This window comes from Jaculus jaculus, chromosome 3 (genome assembly GCF_020740685.1).
Source record: "Jaculus jaculus isolate mJacJac1 chromosome 3, mJacJac1.mat.Y.cur, whole genome shotgun sequence".
NCBI lineage: Eukaryota > Metazoa > Chordata > Mammalia > Rodentia > Dipodidae > Jaculus > Jaculus jaculus.
This window is the reverse complement of record NC_059104.1, coordinates 81205256-81227051: the sequence shown is the minus strand read 5'-3', so window position 1 is coordinate 81227051 and position 21796 is coordinate 81205256. Positions and strand designations below refer to the sequence as shown.

Below are 21796 nucleotides of genomic sequence, written 5' to 3'. Positions count from 1 at the left end.
AAATAAATTAGAGAAAATAAAATAAAATAAAACCTACACAGGGCCTTTGCAGAGTGGTAACTTGGGAAGAGACTAGCCCTCTGTTTTTTGTTAAGATAATGATTTTGTTCCTTTCACCCTCTCTCCTTTTGTCCCTTCCTCCCTTCTTTCTTTACCTTCTTCTAAAACAAAAGTTCTCAATAGAATACGTACTTGGAAAACTTTAGAGCTTTAGTCCTTTGGCTTTGCAGGCAAACACCTGAACCACTAAGCCATCCCTCTAGCCCAAGGTTTGGAATCTTTAGAAGGTGGGGTCTAGGGCTAGGGAGATGGCTCAGAGGTTTGAGGCACTTTCCTGCAAAGCCTAACAACCTGGGTTCAATTCCCCATTACCCACATTAAGCCAGATGCACAAAGTGGCCCATGCATCTGGAGTTCATTTGCAACAGCTTGGGTCCATTCTCTGTCTGTCTGTCTGTCTCTCTCTCTCTCATTCTCTTTGCTTGAAAAATAAATCAATATTTAAAAAAATAAGGTGGGGTCTACCTGGAAGAAGTTGGTCACTAGGAGCAGGACTTAAATTTTATAGCCTGGCCCTACTTCCCATCCTCTTTTTGCTTCTTGACCAGCTGAGGTATGAGCAAACAGCTGCGATCCACTCCCACCTCCATGGAGCCACCGACCACCATGCTTTCCCTGCCATGATGTCCCTTCATAATGGACTGTAGGCCCTAAGACAATACACTTCCTCTCTTATGTTGCTTCTTGTCAGGTATTTGGTACAAGTGATAAGAAAAGTAACACTTCATCCCTAGTCACACTATCCCTACCACCAAATACATGCCTTTCATCTGGCACTGTGCCCAATAGGCATAGCCAAGGGAAGACAGGAGCTCGGGGCCAGTCACAAGGATAGAACATAAGGACAGCTAATTTGAATCAAGCATTCAGACCCAGACACAAGGAGTTCACATTGAGCAATTCTTTTCACTAATTTAATCCCAACACCAACCTGACAATGTTTAAAACTCAGGTTCAGAAAATATATAATCCAGAAAAACATAACAAAACAGAATAATAAGCCAGGCAGCTGATGATGGACAACAGTTCTTCCTAATTTCTTTGTACAAAAAAGGGCTTCTAGGACTAACACTTAGGGGTTTATTCTATGAAATAAGTTAAGAGTTATGTCACTCCTTCATGCTTCAAAAGAGGACATAAATAAGTCTTTCTTCATGTTAACCTAGGGGATGTGGACTTGCCCCCACCCCTACTTCAAATGAACTTTTCATGTACCAAAACACAAAGGTGACTCCTCCCATCCCATTTGATAATCTGTTCATGATATATTGGGACCCCATTAGGTCTTCAAAGGAGTCTCTACCATTCACTCAAAGAAAGGAGAAACCAGGTGAACACTTGTTGAGCATCTGAGTCTGACAGACCTATATGAAAATCCCTGAGTTCAAAAGGAAGCTGTGTAAATTCTAAGGAATGGCAAACCTTGATGTCTGCCTTTGCCTTGTCATAAAGAATAGCTGCTGGGCTGGTAAAATGTGACGGCAATTTCAAAGAGAAATCTGTCAGGGAACACTATTCTACTGTTACAAGATACAAGATACCTTAAAGTAGCACAGTTACCTACACTTGCAGAACAGCAGACAAGCCATAGCATCTGAGTTGGGACATATTCATAAAGTAGATGCATTTGGCTTATAGAACAGACCACCTCCCAGAAGCTTCCTGCTGCCCTCTCCCGAGGGTACCCACTATCTTTCTTTCAAACCTCCTCTGGAGGCTACAGAGGCACAGCACATCAATGCACTGAGCTGACTCATGGCTGGTAGACTAAAGGCTATTAGTCAGCCCTTCTACAGTTGGAAGGGTAATTTCTCAGTGTATCTGAAAGACCCTCCTCCATGGCTGACCATGGACTTCAGCTTCTACTTGTACCCAGCGTGAGACCACCAAATAGGTGACTCTTCCATTCCCGGTTTGATGCCTTTTGACCAGAAGGGAAAAATTCAGTCTCATATACCCAAAACACTGGGGAGTTGGCCCTTTAACTCTAAATGCTTACCTCCCCAGCCTGATGACATTGTCTGAAGGTTTCTCTGCCTCTCAGCATCTCTGCTGACCAGTTTCCCAGCTCCATACTGAGAAAGAAGGTGAAGCAAGTTGGGATTGTTTTCCCTAAGCATCCTGTTTACAAGAGCTAACCAAGCTTGGGCCACCTTGGCAGAAAACTGAAGGCAATTCCCAAAGGTTCATGAAGCTCTGAAAAGACACTCTCCTGTTATTTTATGACTGTGTTCATCAAAATTCTGAGAGGTTATGGAACCAGTCTGGGTAGTCCCCAGGAAGAAAAACACTATTCTAGCTGGACATGATGGCACATGCCTTTAATCCCAGCACTTGGGAGGTAGAGGTAGGAGGATTGCTATGAGTTCGAGGCTACCCTGAGACTACATAGTGAATACCAAGTCAGCCTGGACTAGAGTGAGACACTACCTTGAAAAAACAAACAAAAAGAAAAAAGAAAAAAGAAAGATAAACAATGTTTTAGTAGGTCTAATATGACAAAGTAAAAAAAATTTTTTTTGACAAATTTTATAATCAAGAAACAATTAGGCTATGTATGGTGGTACACATTTTTAATCCCAGCACTCAGGAGAAGTTGAGGTAGGATGATAACCCTGAGTTGAAGGCCAGCCTGGAGCTAGAGTGAATTCCAGGTCACCCTGGCCTACAGTGAGACCCTATCTCAAAAACAGCATGTGCAGGTACGTACGTACGTGCATACACACACACCATACAACTGGGATCATTAAATTTTCTTTCTTTTTTTCTTTCTTTCTTTGCTCATTGCTTTAAGTCAGGGTGTCACCTAGCCCAGGCTGCCCTGAAACTCACTCTGTAGCTCAGGATGGCCTTGAACTCATAGCAATCCTCCTACCTCAGCCTCCCAAGTATGCCTGGCAGAATATTCTTTTCTTAAATTCATGCTTATACTAAAAACGTAGTCAAAAGGCTATAGCGGGGGAAGAACACAAGTCCTAAGGGGAAAACTACCACTGTTGTCTGGCTAAATGGACATATTACACCCACCAAACTGTCCTCTAAACACTTATTTTGTGCTCATATATTACTGCTACTCTCACTTTCGGTTAGAGACCCTTCTTTTCAGATGGCAGTGACTACTATGGACACCCAAAACTCAAAGTGCTAAGAAGTAGTGACCATGGAGTGTTCAGCACTAAGTGATACACCTCCATCACACCCTCCAGGGCTTAGGGACCATTGCAGAAGAGGTGGTAGAAAGAATATAAGAGCCAAAGGAAGGGAAGGACTACCTACTATACTGTCTTCCAGACACAAAGTGGCTATGGTTTTCATAAGATCATAGTGGCTGATACTACCTGCATAAGACCTGCGTAACAGGAGGAGGAAAATGATAACATCAAAATAGAGAGACTAGTTAGAAAGAAGGGACTCAGTGGTGGAGGGGGGTTTTCAGGAGGGAGTAAGGAAGGGTGGTGAGAAGGGATTATGATCATGGTATATTATCTCTACATATGGAGAGTATCAATAAAAAGTTTTCAAAGAGCTGGAGAGATGACTCAGCAGTAAAAATGCTTGCTTGAAAAGCCTGACAGCCTGGGTTCAATTCCCCCAAATCCATGTAAAACCAGGTGCACAAAGTGGCACATACATCTGGAGTTTGTATGCAGTGGTAGAAGGCTGTGGAGTGCCCATTTTCATTTTTGCTTGTTCGCTCACTCTCTCTCCTTGCAAATAAATAAAAATATTTTTAAATGTTTTAAAAAGAATATTCTTTTCCTTTTTAAAATATCTTATTTATTTATATATTTATTCGAATATGAAAATGTTTTACTGTATTTCCATCATGAAAATTTATGATCTTCGTCTTTCCTTCTTGCCTTTGTACAGAGTCAAAAGAGACACATTGGCTACTTTAACAACCTTGCATATCACCAACACTTGATCTTTTTGACCAAACCCAGCAAGCAGAACTTCATGGTTTTCCTCAATGAAATGTGCAGGAATTTCCTGAATGAGACTCAGGCTGTGGACAAAGAGGAAGATCTAGGCTAGCAGAGTGACACCCAGATCACTCACATCAGCCCTGAGCTTAGGCAAAAGGGGCTTTTTATATTTTTCTTCCTACAAGCAAGCAAGGTTAAAGGAATGGCGTGAGCGTACAGCTACATAGTTTTAATATCTTGTAATTTCTGTTCTTAGCCCAAAACTATGAATAAGAGCACAGGCAGGGAACTTACCTCTATGATCTTTGGTCTTCCTCAGGGGAAGGCTTGTGGAAGGAAGCTTATCTCTCTGTTCTCTGGTGTCTCCCTGCAGGTGGCTCAAGGGTGACCAGGGATTTATCTCCGCTCTTTGTGGGTGACTTCCGGACTGTTGGGGGGAGCTCTGTAACCCAGAACAAATTTTTCTTTTATTGCTGTTTTCTGCTAGAGAAGTTCAAGCAGCCATCACTGGTACAAACTGTGATTTTCTTGCTCAGCTGGACCTGGACACACTTCCTGATAGCAGAATGTGGCTGTTTAGCTTCTACGCTTACTTTCTCCAGAACAATCTTGGTGCATGGGAAGCATCTCAGAAAGGGCTGGCCTACTGGGATTTGTCGTTTTGTCCATTATGCCATTTCTGGTCCCACCGGAGACTGCACAGCATGACACTTACCTGTAAGTAAAAAGTACTTAATCCACCACAAAACAAGCCAGACTTGTGTTCTCCACGAGTCACCGGGGTGAGGGCCTATGAAGGCTGATTTTGTTAGCACATCTTGGACCCAGGGCAGAATGACTTCAAAGTTTATCTTGGACCAACTAACCAATGTTCAAAGACTGCACAGGCTCCCAGCCCAAAGCGGCTTCACAAAAGGGGACTGGCTCCTCCTCGAAGCTCAAGACTCCACCTTGCTCGCTGGAAAGGCGCCGCATGGGCCGCCTGCGGGCAGCGCTTCCCCCTCAACCTCTCAACCGCAGGCCTCCCACCGAAACCTGGGCCTGCTCGTCCCAGTCCACATGCCAGAGTCCCAACAGTGGCCCTCAGCCAGGTCCACACAGGTCACCCACCTGTTTTTTTCTTTCCTTTTTGTTAAATTTAATTTTCACTTATTTATTGGAGAGAGAAGGGGAGAGAAAGAATAGCTGTACCCGGGGATACAGCCACTGAAAACAAACTCCAGATATATGCGACCTCTTGTGCATCTGGCCTATGTGGGTCCTGGAGACTCAAGCCTGGGTCCTTTGGCTTTGCAGGCAAGTGCCTTAACTGCTAAGCCATCTACCCAGTCCTCTTTTATTTTTTAAAAAATATCTAGAGTGAGACCCTACCTCAGGGAAAAAAATTATTATTTATTTGCAAAAAGACAGAGAGAGAAAGAGAGAGAATTAGTGCACCAGGAGCTCTGGGCCAGTGCAAACAAAGTCCAGACATATGCACCACCTTCTGCATCTGGCTTACACAGGTCCTGGGGAATTGAACCTGGGTCGTTTGGCTTTGCAGACTAACGCCTTAATAGCTAAGCCATCCCTCCAGACTCCCTGTTTTTTATTTTTAACAGTGAATGTGAATTACTACTCAAATTTTCAAAATTCTGAGAGAAATATAAGGTTGATTCAATATTTAAATATCAATGTAGGAAAACTAAGAAATTAAAACAAAAATCAACAGAATGAGTCATAACAATAGAAGAAAAATAAAAAAAAATACATGGTCATCTCTAGGCACAAGCATTTGACAAAAATTCAAAAGCCTGTTTATAATAAAAAGACTCAAAGTAGGAAGAGGAGGAACAGTCTTTAGCCTAATAAATGCCATAAAACAATTACCAGCATAAGAAAAAGTAAAAGACTGAATGCCTACCCCTAAGATTCATGAAAAGATAAGGATGCCTATTCATGATGCTACCTTTTTTAAAAAATATTTTATTTTTATTTATTTGAGAGAGAGATAGATACAGAAATAGGCAGGTAGAGAGAGAGAGACAATGGGTGCGCCAGGGCCTCCAGCCCTGTAAATGAACTCCAGATGCCCGTGCCCCTTTGTACATCTGGCTTACATGGGTTCTGAGGAATCGAACCGAGGTCCTTTGGCTTTGCAGGCAAGCGCCTTAACCGCTAAGTCATCTCTCCAGCCCCTACCTTTTTTTTTTTTTTTTTTTTTGCTTGTTTTATTTTTGTTTTTTTGAGGTAGGGTCTCACTACAACCTACATATTAGCCTGGCACTCTGTAGTTCCAGGATGGCCTCAAAATCAGCAATCTTCCTAGTTCTGTCTCCCAGTGCTGGGATTAAAGACTTGCACCACCAGGTCTGGCTACATTTCTTTCTTTACCGACATATAACAGTTAGAGTTTTTACATCCCATATATGTTCAAGGCCCTGGATTCCATCTCCAACATCATTTTAAAAAACAAAACAACAACAACAACAACAAACAGAGCCAGGAGTGGTGGCACACATCTTTAATCCCAGCACTTGGGAAGCAGAGGTAGGAGGATCGCTGTGAGTTCGAGGCCACCCTGAGACTACATAGTGAATTCCAGGTCAGCCTGGGCTACAGTGAGACCCTACCTTGAAAAACCAACCAAACAAACAAACAAGGGGGCTGGAGAGATGGCTCAGCAGTTAAGGTGCTGTGCCTGCAAGGCCAAAGGACCCAGGTTCAACTCCCCAGTACCCATGTAGGCCAAATGCACATGGTGGGGCATGTATCTGAAGTTTGTTTGCACTGACTAGAGGCTCTGGCATGCCCATTTTCTCTCTCACTCTCTCTGCCTCTTTCTCTCTCAAATAAATAAATAAAAATGGCTCGCAGTTAAGGCGCTTGCCTGCAACGCCTAAGAACTCATGTTCAAATCTGCAGGTCCATGTAGGCAGATGCACAGTGAAGCAAGGGCACATGCATATGGAGTTCATTTGCAGCAGGCTGAAGATCCTGGTGTGACCATTCTCTCTTCTTTTTCTCTCCCTCAAAAAATTAAAAATAATGCCGGGCATGGTGGCACACTCCTTTAATCTCAGCACTCGGGAGGCAGAGGTAGGAGGATCGCCATGAGTTCAAGGCCACCTTGAGACTACAGAGTTAATTCCAGGTCAGCCTGGACCAGAGTGAGACCCTACCTCGAAAAACCAAAAAATAAATAAATAAATTAATTAATTAAAGATAAAAACAGTTGCACATATTATGAGTCACCAGGTAATTTTTGGATACATGTATACATTACCTAGTATTCAAATCAGGCTATATATATTTTTTCTTTTTTGTTCACACATATTTAGGATCTGGGAGGGATTGTTTGTTTTTTTTTTAAGGTAGAGTCTCACTCTCGCCCAGGCTAACCTGGAATTCACTATGTAGTCTTGAACTCACAGCAATCCTCCTACCTCCGCCTCCCGAGTGTATACCACCACACCTGGCTATTTAGGTTTTTGGGGGGTGGGGACTGGTGGTTTTATATTAAGAACTTTAATACATGAACATGCTGTGATTTGATTATGTTCTCACGCTGTGAGAGGAAATTCATACCTGGTGCTGAGAACTGAGTCAAAATACTATGGGTTGGAAGGCCATAGACCATAGAGGGAAGCTTCCAAAACTTAATTCTTTGGCTAAGTGATGCCATTATGCCCATCGAAATCCTTTGAAGATTTGTATGTTTATTTCTTTTGGTTATTGCTGTTCTCACTTTTGGTTAGAGAAGCCTCATTTTACAGATGATGGCAAATACTGGGAGACCCAAGCTTCATCAAAATGACAAGAAGAGGGCTGGAGAGATGGCTTAGCGGTTAAGCACTTGCCTGTGAAGCCTAAGGATCTTGGTTTGAGGCTCAATTTTTTGCAGTGGCTGGAAGCCCTGGAGCACCCATTCTCTCTCTCGCTCTCGCTCTCAAATAAATAAATAAAAATAAAACAAAAAAAATTAAAAAATGACAAGAAGAGAAAGCTTACAGCTTAACATTGGACAAGTCATCTCTAACACACCTGCCAGGGCCAGGGAACATTGCAGAGGAAGTGGAAGAAGAATGAATATGAGTACTGCTCTCACTGCTAGCCAGAGAGGCTTCTCTATGGAGATGGCCACAGATTCTGAGAAGACTCCACACTCAAAGTAGAAAATCAGAGGCTGCCCAGAGCTCAACAGTCAAAGAGATTTCTACCATGCCCTCCAAGGCTCAGGGAATATCATGGAAGAGGGAGCAGAAAGAGCGTAAGAGCCACAGCATAGGAAGAAAAACTTTGAGGAACTCTCCATCCTGATAAGAACCAACTGGTACCTTTATGACTCCACAGTGGTTACCAATATCCCCACAAGACCTGCGCTGTTCTGAGTCTACCAGCATTTTGTCATGAAGGTCAGAAGAGGACAAAAAGAATGGGACAACAAAAGAGAGGAAGGACCACCTTGAAAGAGGAGGACCCTCAGTGGATGACGGGGCAGGGGAGAGGGGAACAAAAGAGGATAATGGGATAGGAACATGATCAAATTACAGTATGTACATATATTAAAGTTCTCAGTTAAAAAAATATTCATAAAGAAAAAAAGTTTAGGGCTGGAGAGATGGCTTAGCAGTTAAGGCACTTGCCTGCAAAGCCAAAGGATTCCCCAGGACTCCCACTAGCCAAATGCACAAAGTGGCACGTGCATCTGGTGTTCATTTGCAGTGGCTAGAGGTCCTAGCATGCCCATTCTCTTTCTATCTGCCTTTCTCTCCAAAATAAAGAAATAATAAAGCACTTGCCTACAAAGCCTAAGGACTCAGGTTTGATTTCCCAGTACCCACATAAGCCAGACGCACATGGGAATGCATGCGTGTGGGGTTCATTTGCAGTGGCTAGAGGCCCTGGCACATTCATTCTCTCTCTCTCTCAAATAAATAAATATTTTTAAAAGAATATTAAAGATTTTATTTTAAATTTTATTTATTTATTTATGAGAGAGAGAGACAGAGACAGAAAAAGAATGGGTACACCAGAGCCTCCAGCCACTGCAAATGAACTCCAGACACATGCACCACCATGTGTATCTGGCTTATGTGGGTTCTGGGGAGTCAAACCTGGATCCTTTGGCTTTGCAGGCAAGTACCTGAACTGCTAAGCTATCTCTCCAGCCCCAGAATATAAAAGTTTTCTTTTTCATCCCATGTTCATGGGTCAGATGGAAGCATTATTAAGATGGTAACAGTCCCCAAACTGATCTACATATATAATGAAATACCATTCAAATTACTGTGGATTTCATTATAGAAATAGGCAAAGTAAGGAAAATTTATTTAGAATGATAAGAACCCAGAATGTCAAAGTCAATTCGGAAAACTCAGTCCCAACTTCCAAACATCCTATATCATGGTAATAAACACCATGTCTCACTGAGAAAAAGTATATACAGATACATATCACTGCAATGAACTGTAAGTCCAGAAATAAACCTACATAACACTTACTCTGAACTGATTTTCCACAAGGGTGCCAAGATAATTTGCTACAGTATTCATTTAACAAATGATGCTGGGGTAACAGCATTTTTACAAATACAAGAATTAAGCTGGGGTTAGAGGGATGGCTCAGTGGTTAAGGCACATGCCTACAAAGCCAAAGGACCCAGGTTTGATTCCCCAGGACCCACGTAAACCAGATGCACAACATGTCACATGTATCTGGAATTTGTTTGCAATGGTTGGAGGCCCTGGCTCACCCATTCTCTCCTTCTCTCTCTGCCTCTTTCTCTCTGTCAAATAAATAAATAATTTAAAAAAATTATTAACAACTTCCATGATTATAAAAAATATTCCATGGTAATACCCTTCCTCCCACCAATAAATAATTTTTTAAATCTGAATAATATGTGATACACAATGGAATATTATTCAGCCAAAGGAAAGAATAAAATTCTGTCATTTGTATCAAAGCGGTGAAACTGGAAGGAAATATGCTAATTGAAATAAGTCAGGCCAGCAAGACAGACACTCTGTGTTTTCACTCATTTAAGGAAGCTTAGAAATTGGATCAAAGTGGAAGGGAAGAGTAATCACTGGACACCAGGCAGGATGAGGAAGGGTTGTTGGAAGACTAGTTAGGGAGGAAATAGTGTTGGCATACTATAGCCAATAAGGTAATTACATTGTATAACTATTTGGTATACTTCAAACTAAGTAGAATTATACAAAGGATTGCAGCTCATAGAAGTGAAAATGTTGTATAATATATGAATGTTAATTTATGAGAAACATGAATTAAGACAGAAAAACTTCAAATTTAATTACTGTATGTCAATAGTGCTAATAAATATAAATTGGTTAAGGTCAAAGTAAAGACAAAAATAACTTAGAAGGTGTTTTGGTTCGAATGTAATATGTCCTCCATTTACTCATGTGTTTGAACACTTAATCCCCGTTGGTACTGCTGTTCTGTGGAATATTTAGGAGGCAGACCATTAGGATGGCACAGCCTGACCCTTCTTATTGTTCTTTCTCCTTACTGATGTGACAACATGACCCTGGTTTCCTGTTCCTGCCATGCTTTCCCTACCGTGGTGGACTCTATCCTCTGTAACTGAAATAAACTCCTTCCTTAAAAAAAAATTTTTTTTTCAAAAAAATTTTAAATATTTAAAAAAGAATTAAGCTGGACCCTTATGGCACATTATACACAAAATTTAATTCAAAACTGACTGAAGAGTTGGAGAGATGGCTCAGCCATTAAGGTGCTTGCCTGCAAAGCCTAATGACCCAAGTTCAATTCCCCCAGTAAAGTCCAATGCACAAAGTGGCACATGTATCTGGACTTTGTTTGCGGTGGCTAGAGGTCCTAATGTACCCATTCTCTCCCCCTGCTCCTTACAAATAAATAAAACATTTTTAAAATCATTTTTGTTTATTTATTTGAGAGCGACAGACAGAGAGAAAGAGAGAGAGAGAGAGAGAGAAAATGGGCACACCAGGGCCACCAGCCACTGCAAATGAACTCCAAAATGCATGCACCCCCTTGTGCATCTAGCTAACGTGGGTCCTGGGGAATCGAGCCTTGAACCCGGGTCCTTAGGCTTCACAGGCAAGTGCTTAACTGCTAAGCCACCTCCCCAGCACAAATAAAACATTTTTTAAAATAGATTGAAGACCTAAATATAAAAGCAAAAACTATAATGCTTTTAAAAACAATAGGGGTCAAGTTTTCCGTCTTTGAACTGGCAAAACTTTTAGATATGCAACCAAAAGCATGAGCAACATGAAATAGAAAAAGATAAAATGGACTTTGTCAAAATTAAGCACTTTGGGGCTAAAAGGATAACTCAACAAGAGAGCTTGCCTAGTATGTGCAAGGCACTGGGTTTGCATCATGGAACTTCAAAAATAAAGATGTACACAAATAAACGCTTTCATTCTTCAAAGCACACCATCAAGACAATAAAAATATAGCCTGGTGTGGTGGCACATGTCCCTAATTCCAGCATTCAGAAAGTAGGGGATCATGAGAGCAAAATCAGCCTGAGTTGTATAATAAGATTATCTCCCAAAACAAAGGGCTGGGGAAACATACATTCTTTTCAGCAGCACATGGAACATTCTCTAAAATAGACCATATATTAGGACACAAAGCAAATCTTAACAAATTCAGGAAAATTGAAATAATTCCTTGCATTCTATCTGACCACAATGGAATTAAACTACAAATCAGTAGCAAGAAAGGCTATAGAGCATACACAAAATCATGGAAACTAAACAATACACTACTAAATGATGAATGGGTCAATGAAGAAATCAAGAAGGAAATAAAAAAATTTATAGAGTCAAATGATAATGAGAACACAACATACCAAAATCTCTGGGACACAATGAAGGCAGTTCTAAGAGGTAAATTTATAGCCTTAAGTGCCTATATTAAGAAATTAGATATAAATGTTGGCGGGGATGTGGAAAAAAAGGAACCCTTCTGCACTGCTGGTGGGAATGCAATCTGGTCCAGCCATTGTGGAAAACAGTGTGGAGGTTCCTAAAGCAGCTAGAGATTGATCTACCATATGACCCAGCTATAGCGCTCCTAGGCATATATCCAAAGGACTCATCTCATTTCCTTAGAAGTACATGCTCAACCATGTTTATTGCTGCTCAATTTATAATAGCTGGGAAATGGAACCAGCCTAGATGTCCCTCAACAGATGAGTGGATAATGAAGATGTGGTACATTTATACAATGGAGTTCTACTCAGCAGTAAAGAAAAATGAAGTTATGAAATTTGCAGAAAAATGGATGGACCTGGAAAGTATTATACTAAGTGAGGTAACGCAGGCCCAGAAAGCCAAGCGCCACATGTTCTCTCTCATATGTGGATCCTAGCTACAGATGATTGGGCTTCTGCGTGAGCATGATAATAGTTAGTAGCAGAGGCCAGTAAGGTAAAAAGGAGACATAAAGGGTAGAGAAAGGAAGGGAGGAGGATACTTAATAGGTTGATATTGTATATATGTAATTACAATGATTGTAATGGGGAGGTAATATGATGGAGAATGGAATTTCAAATGGGAAAGTGTGTGGGTGGGGAGGGAGGGAATTACCATGGGATATATTTTATAATCATGGAAAATGTTAATAAAAATTAAAAAAAAAATAGGGGGCTAGCCAGGTGTAGTGGTGCACACCTTTAATCCCAGCACTCAGGAGGGAGGCATAGGTAGGAGGATTGCTATGAGTTCAAGACCACCCAGAGGTGACACAATGAATTCCAGCTCTACAAGTCAACCTGAGCTAGAGGGTGACCCTACCTCCCCAAAAAAAAGGTGGCTAGAGAGATAGCTTTAGCAATTAAGGCACTTGTCTGCAAAGACTAAGGACCTAAGTTAAACCCTCCAGATCCCATGTAAGCTAGATGCACAAAGGTGCTTGCCAGCAAAGCCAAAGGACCCAGGTTGGATTCCCCAGGACCCAGCCAGATGCACAAGGTGGCACATGCGTCTGGAGTTCCTTTGCAGTGCCTGGAGGCCCTAGCATGCCCATTCATTCTCTCTCTCTCTCTCTCTCTCTCTCTCTCTCTCTCTCTCTCTCTCTCCATATATATATATATATATATATATATATATATATATATATATATATATATCTGCCTCTCTTTCACTCTCTCTCAAATAAATTAAAAACTTTTTTTTTTTTTTTTTTTTTTTTGGTGAGGTGAAGTTTCACTCTAGTCCAGGCTAACCTAGAATTCACCATGTTGTCTCAGGGTGGCCTAGAACTCAGGGTGATCCTCCTCCATCTGCCTCCCAAGTTAAAAATATTTAAAGCCGGGCGTGGTGGCGCACGCCTTTAATCCCAGCACTTGGGAGGCAGAGGTAGGAGGATTGCCGTGAGTTCGAGGCCACCCTGAGACTCCATAGTGAATCCCAGGTCAGCCTGGGCTAGAGTGAGACCCTACCTTGAAAAACCAAAAAAAAAAAAAAAAAAAAAAAAAGAAAAGAAAAGAAAGAAAGAATGAAGCCAGGTGCAGTGGCACACGCCTTTAATCCCAGCACTGGGGAGGCAGAGGTAGGAGGGGAATTGCTGTGAGTTCAAGGCCAGCCTGAGACTACATGGTGAATTCCAGGTCAGCCTAGGATAGAGCAAAACCCTACCTCAAATAAAAGAAAAGAAATAATGGAGCCAGGCATTGTGGCGCATGCCTTTAATCCCAGCACTTGGGAGGCAGAGGTAGGAGGATCGCCATGAGTTTGAGGCCACCCTGAGATTACAGAGTGAATTCCAGGTCAGCCTGAGCTAGAATGAGACCCTAATTTGAAAAACAAAAAGCATAAAAGAATTAATGTAAAACTATGGCAAGCATTCAATTATACCTATCAAACAGTTAACATTAAAAAAGCATCTCAGATGCACTGTGTGTATTAGCATATGTGTCAGTGTAGTATGTGCAGTGCATGTATATATAGTGCATGCCCATGTGTATGTTCAAATGCACACAGCCCATGTGCACACATGTGGAATTCAGAGAACATCAAGTAGGTCCTCCTCTTCTACTTTATTTCCTTAAGGCAGAGTCTCTCACGGCACCTGAAGTTGCCATAACCTCCAATCTCTGACTGGCTGACCAGTGAGTACCAATGATTCTCCCATTCTCCTGTCTCTGCTCATCCCACAAAACTGGGGTTACAGTCATTTTTGGTCAAGCTCAATCCCACCGCACTCCCACCCCTATCTTTGGAAGCAAGATTTCACTCTAGTTCAAGCTGACCTGAAACTCACAGCGATCGTCCTACCTCTCAGCCTTTCAAATGCTGGGATCAAAGGTGTGTGCCATCATGCCTGGCTATGCCCAGTTTTTTACATGGATACTGGGGAATCAAATTTGAATGGTCTCAGCTCTCTCAGGTCCTCATGTTTTCATGGCAAACACTCTAACCACTGAGCCGTGTCCCCAGGCTGTTTCTGGATTCTTGCCTGCTCTTATGCAGGCATGCAAGTTATAAACTATAAAGTCTACACTAAAGGTTAAGGGATAATCAGCTTAAAAACAGGTGATCTGAGGGCTGGTGATATACTCAGTGGTACAGCATTTGCCTAACTTTAACTGGGTTAAATCTCCAGAACAGGAAGAGAAAAAAAAAGCTGAGCAGGGGAGATGGCTTAGCAGCTAAGGCACTTGCCTGCAAAGCCAAAAGACTCATGTTTGATTCCCCAGTACCCACATAACCCAGATGCACAAGGTGGCACATGAATCTGGAATTAGTTTGCAGCAGCTGGAGGTTCTGGTACACCCATTCTCTCTATCTGCTTCTATCTCTCTCAAATAAATAAAGTAAATAGAAGTAAATTAATAAATTTAATAAAATTTTGTGGCTTCAATTTCAGTAAAATACCAATGTATCATTTAGGTAGCTCCAATTACAACTTTAAGCAACATCTTTCATGCTATGTTAGTACACTACATAAAACAGACCTTGTGAATGTTTCTATTGTGCTCCCTCTGTAGAATGTTTTCATTTTCTCAGTTTTATTCAAAACACTGAGCCAGGGATAGGTTAGAACAAATGGTGGTGAGGGTACAGAGAAACTGGAAACTTACATGCTATTAGTGAATATTTAAAAAGCTAAAGGCACTTTGAAAAGAGCCTGGCAATTTCTCAAATGCCTAAACAGTTACTGAGTGATCCCTGATTCCTTATGAAAATGGAATAAGCACTAGAGGAATACCATAGCTCCCAAACTGACACATGGATATTCATAGCACTGCTCATACAAAGTGAAAAATGGAAACAATCCAAATAGCCAGCAACTAATAAAGACATGAAATATGTTGTGTGTGTTTACATACAGAAAATAAACTAGTGGTTGTCTAGGGTTTGGGAGACAATGAGACAATTAATGGTGGTTAAGGGGTATAGATTAGGCTTCTTTGAGGGATTATGATATGAAAATGTCATAAAATTGATTGTGGTGTGTTGCAGACAAGTCTGCATTGCTGGCAGAAATCACCCGACCAAGAGCAGATTTTGGGAAAAAAAGGATTTATTTTGGCTTACAGACACTAGGGGAAGCTCCATGATAGCAGGGAAAAATGATGGCATGAACAGAGGGTGGACATTACCCCCTGGCCAACATTAAGGTGAACAATAGCAACAGGAGAGTGTGCCAAACACTGGCATGGAGAAACTGACTATAACATTCATAAACTCGCCCCCAACAATACATGGCCTACAAGAGGCTTTAATTTCCAATTGCTATCAGATGGGGAACCTAGCATTCAGAACACCTAAGTTTATGGGAATACCTGAATCAAACCACCACATGATGATAATGTACAATTTGAATATATAAAAGCCAGTAATCTGTTATTTTATTTATTATTTATTTATTTTCGTTTTTCAAGGCAGAGTCTCACTCTAGCCCAGGCTGACTTGGAATTCACTATGTCGTCTCAGGGTGGCCCCAAACTCAAAGCAATCCTACTACCTGTCTCCTGAGTGCTGGGGTTAATGGTGTGTACCACCACACTCAGCTTTAATCTATACATTGTAAATGAGTGAATTATATAGTATGTGAGTTGTATCTCAATAAAGCCCTTCCCCACTGTCTTTAAAGTGCTGTGTAGATAGAATTGTGAGTTGTGTGCATGCTTGGCAAGTACTGTACCACAAAGCCAGTCTCTGGCCCAAAGCTTTCTGGTTTTGTTTGGTTGTTTCCAGGTCTCAGTCTGTATGCAACCCTGGCTGTTCTAGTAATCACCGCCGCCCCCTGCCCACCACGAAGTGCTGAGATTACAGGTGTGAACCACCATGTCCAGCTCCAAAACCAATTTTTTTAAAGATCAAAATAAAAGGAAGCCAAATGGGCATGGTGGTACACGCCTTTAATCCCAGCACTTGGTAGGCAGAGGTGAGGATCACTGTAAATTCAAGGCTACCCTTAGACTACATAGTGAGTTCCAGGTCAGCCTGGGCTAGAGCAAGACCCTACCTCAAAAAATCACAAAGGAGTGCTGGAGAGATGGCCTAGTGGTTAAGCTCTTGCTTGTGAAGCCTAAGGACCCCAGTTCAAGGCTCAATTTCCCAGTACCCACTTAAGCCAGATGCACAAAGTGGCATGCATCTGGAGTTTGTTTGCAGTGGCTAGAGGCCCTGATGCACCCATTCTCTCTCTCTCCAGATGCATGCGCCCCTTGTGCAACTGGCTTATGTGGGTCCTGAAGAGTCGAACCGGGATCCTCTGGCTTTGCAGGCAAATGCCTTAAACGCTAAGCCATCTCTCCAACCCTAATTTATTTATTTGTTTTACTTATAATTTCCATAATTGTAGACAATAAGCCATGGTAATTACCTCCCTCACCCCACTTTCCCCTTTGAAACTCTACTCTCCATCATATCCCCTCCCCCTCTCAATCAGTCTCTTATTTTGATGTCATGATCTTTTCCTCCCCTTATGATGGTCTTGTGTAGTGTCAGGTAGTGTCAGGCACTGTGAGGTCATGGATATCCAGGCCATTTTGTATCTGGAGGAACACACGGTAAGGAGTCCTACCCTTCCTTTGGCTCTTACATTCTATCCACCAGAAAGGTGATGAATTTAAACTTCTTTCAGTTGATGTACATACAGTTTCAAAGTTCATCACCTATTTTTACCAGAGTCAAGCAAGAAGCTGGTAGAAGAAAAGTTGTAAGGTCTGATCCTGAAGATTCTGATGAAATCAGGTGCAGAGGTAGGAGAAACCTCTGTAAGCCTCCCAAGTGATCCTGGTGCAAACCAGATCTAGCTAACAAGGTAGGGTCTCATTCTAGCCCAGGCTGACCTGGAAATCACTATGTAGTCTCAAGCTAACCTCAAACTCACAGTGATCCTTCTAAGTCTGCCTCCCCAATGCTGGGATCAAAGGCATGTACCACCATGCCTGGTTTTAAGTGCCTTTATAAAAACTATCTTGGGTTGATGATGAAGCTCAGTTGGAAAGCACTTGACTAACAGGCATAAGGTTCTGGATTCTCTCTCTATCCGGCACAGCAAAAAAGACCTCTCTTGGTCTAGTATATAGTTTAGTGGTATAGCATGTGCTTGGCATACACAGCGTCATGTGTTGATTGCCAGCACTGCAACCACACCCCCACACCCCAACACACACACAAAACACTCTCTCACTGGCATATAATTAAGAAGTATGCAACAAACTTCAACCTCCTCAAAACTACCACAGTAGCTACAGTAGGCCAGCAACTTCTGGCAGTGGATTCAGACATGCTAGCCAGTGATTTTTTTTTTCTTTCTTTTCTTTTTTTCTCTTCTCTTCTTTTCTTGTCTTAAAAAAAAAGGGGGGGGGCTGGAGAGATGGCTTAACGGTTAAGCGCTTGCCTGTGAAGCATAAGGACCCCGGTTCGAGGCTCGGTTCCCCAGGACCCACGTTAGCCAGATCAGATGCACAAGGGGGCACACGCATCTGGAGTTCATTTGCAGTGACTGGAAGCCCTGGCGTGCCCGTTCTCAATCTCTCTCTCTGTCACTCTCAAATAAATAAATAAAAAATGAACAAAAAAAATTAAAAAAAAAAATCAGCCAGGCGTGGTGGCGCATGCCTTTAATCCCAGCACTAGGGAGGCAGAGGTAGGAGGATCACTTTGAGTTTGAGGCCACCCTGAGACCCTATAGTGAATTCCAGGTCAGCCTGGGCTAGAGTAAGACCCTACCTCGGGAAAAAAAAAAAAAAAATCACAAATGCTTTTGGCTTTGCAGTTCTGCCTGTCCTGAACCTCGCCAGACTCTTGCCTCAGCCTCCCAAGAACTGGGATTGTAGAAGAGCACTACAATGCATATTTATAGCCAGGGCATTTTTGTTGTTTTCTTTATGATTATTAATGTTATTTTATTTATTTGCAAACAAAGGGGGGGGCAAGAGAGTTAGAGAATGGGTACACCAGGGTATCCAGCAGCTGCAGATGGACTCCAGATGCATGTGCCATGTTGTACTTTACATGGGTACTGGGGAACTAAACCCAGGTCATTAGGCTTTTCAGGCAAATGCCTTAACTGCTGAGTTGAGCCATGTCTCCAGCCCCATGAATCGACAGGTTTGGTTGTTTGTTTGTTTTTTTTCCATTTTTCGAAATATGGTCTTACCTTAGCCCAAGCTGGCCTGGAATTCACTATGTAGTCTCAGGCTGACCTTGAACGCATGGCAATTCTCCTACCTCTGCTTCCCGATTGCTGGGATTAAAGGTGTATGCCACCACACCTGGCATTTACATTTTTTAAAATTATTTGAGATAGTGAGAAAAAGAGAAAGAAAGAATGGGAATACCAGGGCCTTCTGCCACTGCAAATGAATCCCAGACAGATGTGTCACTTTGTGCATCTGGCTTTACATGGGTACTGGGAAATCAAACCTAGCTCATTAGGCTTTGTAGGCAAGCACTTTAACCACTGAGCCATCTCTCCAGTTGAAATTATAATTTTTGTTTTTATTTATTTATTTGAGAGAGAGAATGAGCATGCCAGTGCTTACACCCACTGCAAACGAATTCCAGAAGCACACAACACCTTGTGCATCTGGCTTACATGGGTCCTAGGGAATTGAACCCAGGTCCTTTGGCTTTGCAGACAAGCATCTTAACCACTAAGCCATATCTCCAGCCCCCTCATCTTAAATTTTTTACAGGATTGGTGGGTTAAACCTTAGGCTATGTGACTGAGGACTACCAGCAGAAAATTATAGGAGTTCAGGGGAGTTTGCCTATGACTGCACTAACCAAATAACATATAAGCAGGGTGCAGCTGCATAGATAGAGAAGAGACTCAGGGTCATACTGTCTCCCTGGTAAAGGCTTTCACAGTAGAACCTGTTTCAGAGGATCATCTGGGTCTAGTTTCTCTGATGAAATTCTTCTACCACAATGTCTATGTTCCATGCAGGGCCAAGTACTCATCAGTCACTTATTTTCAACACTTCACTACTTATGAGTCTCTGCATTAACTGCCTCCCATTGCCAAGAAAATTAAAAGCTTTTTTTCACCAGAGGGGATCTATGAGTATGAAGAGAAATATTTAAGAGGCAGTTTGATAACACATCTGTTTAGCAATATAATAGTAGGTTCTTCCTTAGGCCTACTGTTTCCCCATCCATAGGCTTTTGACCTGGTTTTCAGTACCAGACATGAATTCCCTCCAGTAGAGTGGGCCTCACATCTGACCAGACAGCTTGTTGGTTACCCCATAACAGTCATGCATTATTGCACCAGAAGACATGTCTTACTTTGTAGAAAAATGTGATGGGGCGGGAGAAATGGTTTAGCAGTTCAGGCTGGGAAGCCTAAGGGCTGAGGTTTGATTCTCCAGGTCCCACGTAAGCCAGATGCACAAGGTGGCACACACACCTGGACTTTGTTTGTCGTGGCTAGAGGCCCTGCTGCACCTCTTTTCTCTCTCTCTGTCTCTCTCATAAATAAAATTTTTAAATTCTTAAAAAGAAAAGAAAAATGTGGTAGGATGTAGGATTCATCAGTGGGTGATAATGATAATGACTTTTCTCTGCCAGTAGCCTGCATAGCACCTTCTGGAAACATGAAAACAAACCAACAGAAAAAGGATGTTTTTCTTTCATACCTACTTGATTTTTTTATGTCCTGCAACCAGTGAGTGTGGTGTCTTCAGCACACTCTCTTATCTTTCAGTTCTGGTGAGCAGCCAAGAGCAATGGCAATAACCTGTGTTGTTTTAGGAGCCTCAGATGCTTCCCTGACCAACAACTCAGAGTGGTATCTCATGTAGCCAGGACATTTCACAACGTGCTTTCTCAGTATGTAGGAGTGGGAAATAAGCAGACTTGAAAGCAAGCAAGATTTCATTATCTTGACAATTGAAATAGCATTTGTCTTACCTAACTCACTGGCCAATAGTTAACATAGAGAATACTAGTACAGAGTGTACTACGACTGTTATTTATATAAACTTTTTAAAATTTAATTTAATTTTTTATCTTTTCACAATTTTGATATTTATATAAAATTTAAAGTATAACCACTACAGCCAATTAGATCATATAATTGTCTTACCAAAAGAAGTCTTGTTTCTTTATTACTTTGATTTTGGAATATCTACCTCTTTTTTTTTCTCAATTTTTATTAACATTTTCCATGATTATAAAAAATATCCCATGGTAATACCCTCCCTCCCCACCCACAACTTTCCCCTTTGAAATTCCATTCTCCATCAGATCCCCTCCCCCTCTCAATCAGTCTCTTTTTTTTTTATTTTGATGTCATGATCTTTTCCTCCTCTTATGATGGTCTTGTGTAGGTAGTGTCAGGCACAGTGAGGTCATGGATATCCAGGCCATTTTGTGTCTGGAAGACCATGTTGTAAGAAGTCCTACCCTTCCTTTGGCTCTTACATGGAATATCTATCTCTTGATTACAGGTATGAGTTTTCTCCTGACCCAGTGTATTTCACCAGAAAATATATTTAACTTCAAAATGATAGAAAATTCTGCCGGGCAGGTTGGCACACGCCTTTAATCCCAATACTCGGGAGGCAGAGGTAGGAGGATCACCGTGAGTTTCAGGCTGCCCTGAGAGTACATAGTGAATTCCAGGTCAGCCTGGGATAGAGTGAGACCCTACCTCAAAAAACCAAAAAAAAAAAAAAAAAAAAAAAGATAGAAAATTCAAACTCAGGCTGGGGAGATGGCTCAATGGGTAAGAGTGCTTGCTGTACCAGCATGAGGACCTGAGTTCGAGTCCCAGCACCTACATAAAAATCCAGACATAGTTATGTTGTGGAGCAGATTCCTCAGAATTGAAATATTCTTACCTGAAAAAAGGAAGGAAGCTCTGGGGATTCAGCAAATCAATTTAAAGGTCACAACCAACTCCCCAAGGTTATATTAATTAGAAACTGATACATTCCTAGGGGGGTAGGAAGGAAGTTCCAGAGACTCAGGAAGTCAACAAGTCTGGTAAAGGGTTCCAAGATCCTGCCTTAAGGCTATAAAATGGAAAAACAGGGCTGGACAGATGCCTTAGTAGTTAAGGTGCTTGCCTTCAAAAGCCAAGGAACCCAGGTTTGGTTCCCATAAGCCAAATGCACAAGGTGGTGTGTGTGTGGAGTCCGTTTGCCATGGCTGGAAGCCTTTGTGTACCCAATTCTCTCTCTCTAATAAATAAATAAAAATATTTTTAAAGGGCTGGAGAGTTGGCTTTGCAGTTAAGGCATTTGCCTGCAAAGCCAAAGGTCCCAGGTTCAATTCCACAGGATCCATGTAAGCCAGATGCACAAGGTGGCGCATGCATCTGGAGTTCATTTGCAATGG

The 21796-nt window shown here is 41.9% G+C and overlaps 1 protein-coding gene across 2 annotated transcripts in view; it reads right to left on the bottom strand.

Annotated features, from left to right (window-relative positions):
- The window catches only part of Prdm10 (PR/SET domain 10), a 150386-nt gene that overhangs the window by 110422 nt on the left and 18168 nt on the right, over positions 1 to 21796 (bottom strand). For both annotated transcript variants that reach the window (XM_045145074.1, XM_045145075.1), the window contains exon 2: positions 4281 to 4428. The gene's annotated coding sequence lies outside the window, so the exon portion shown is untranslated. The remainder of the gene's footprint in view (positions 1 to 4280; positions 4429 to 21796) is intronic.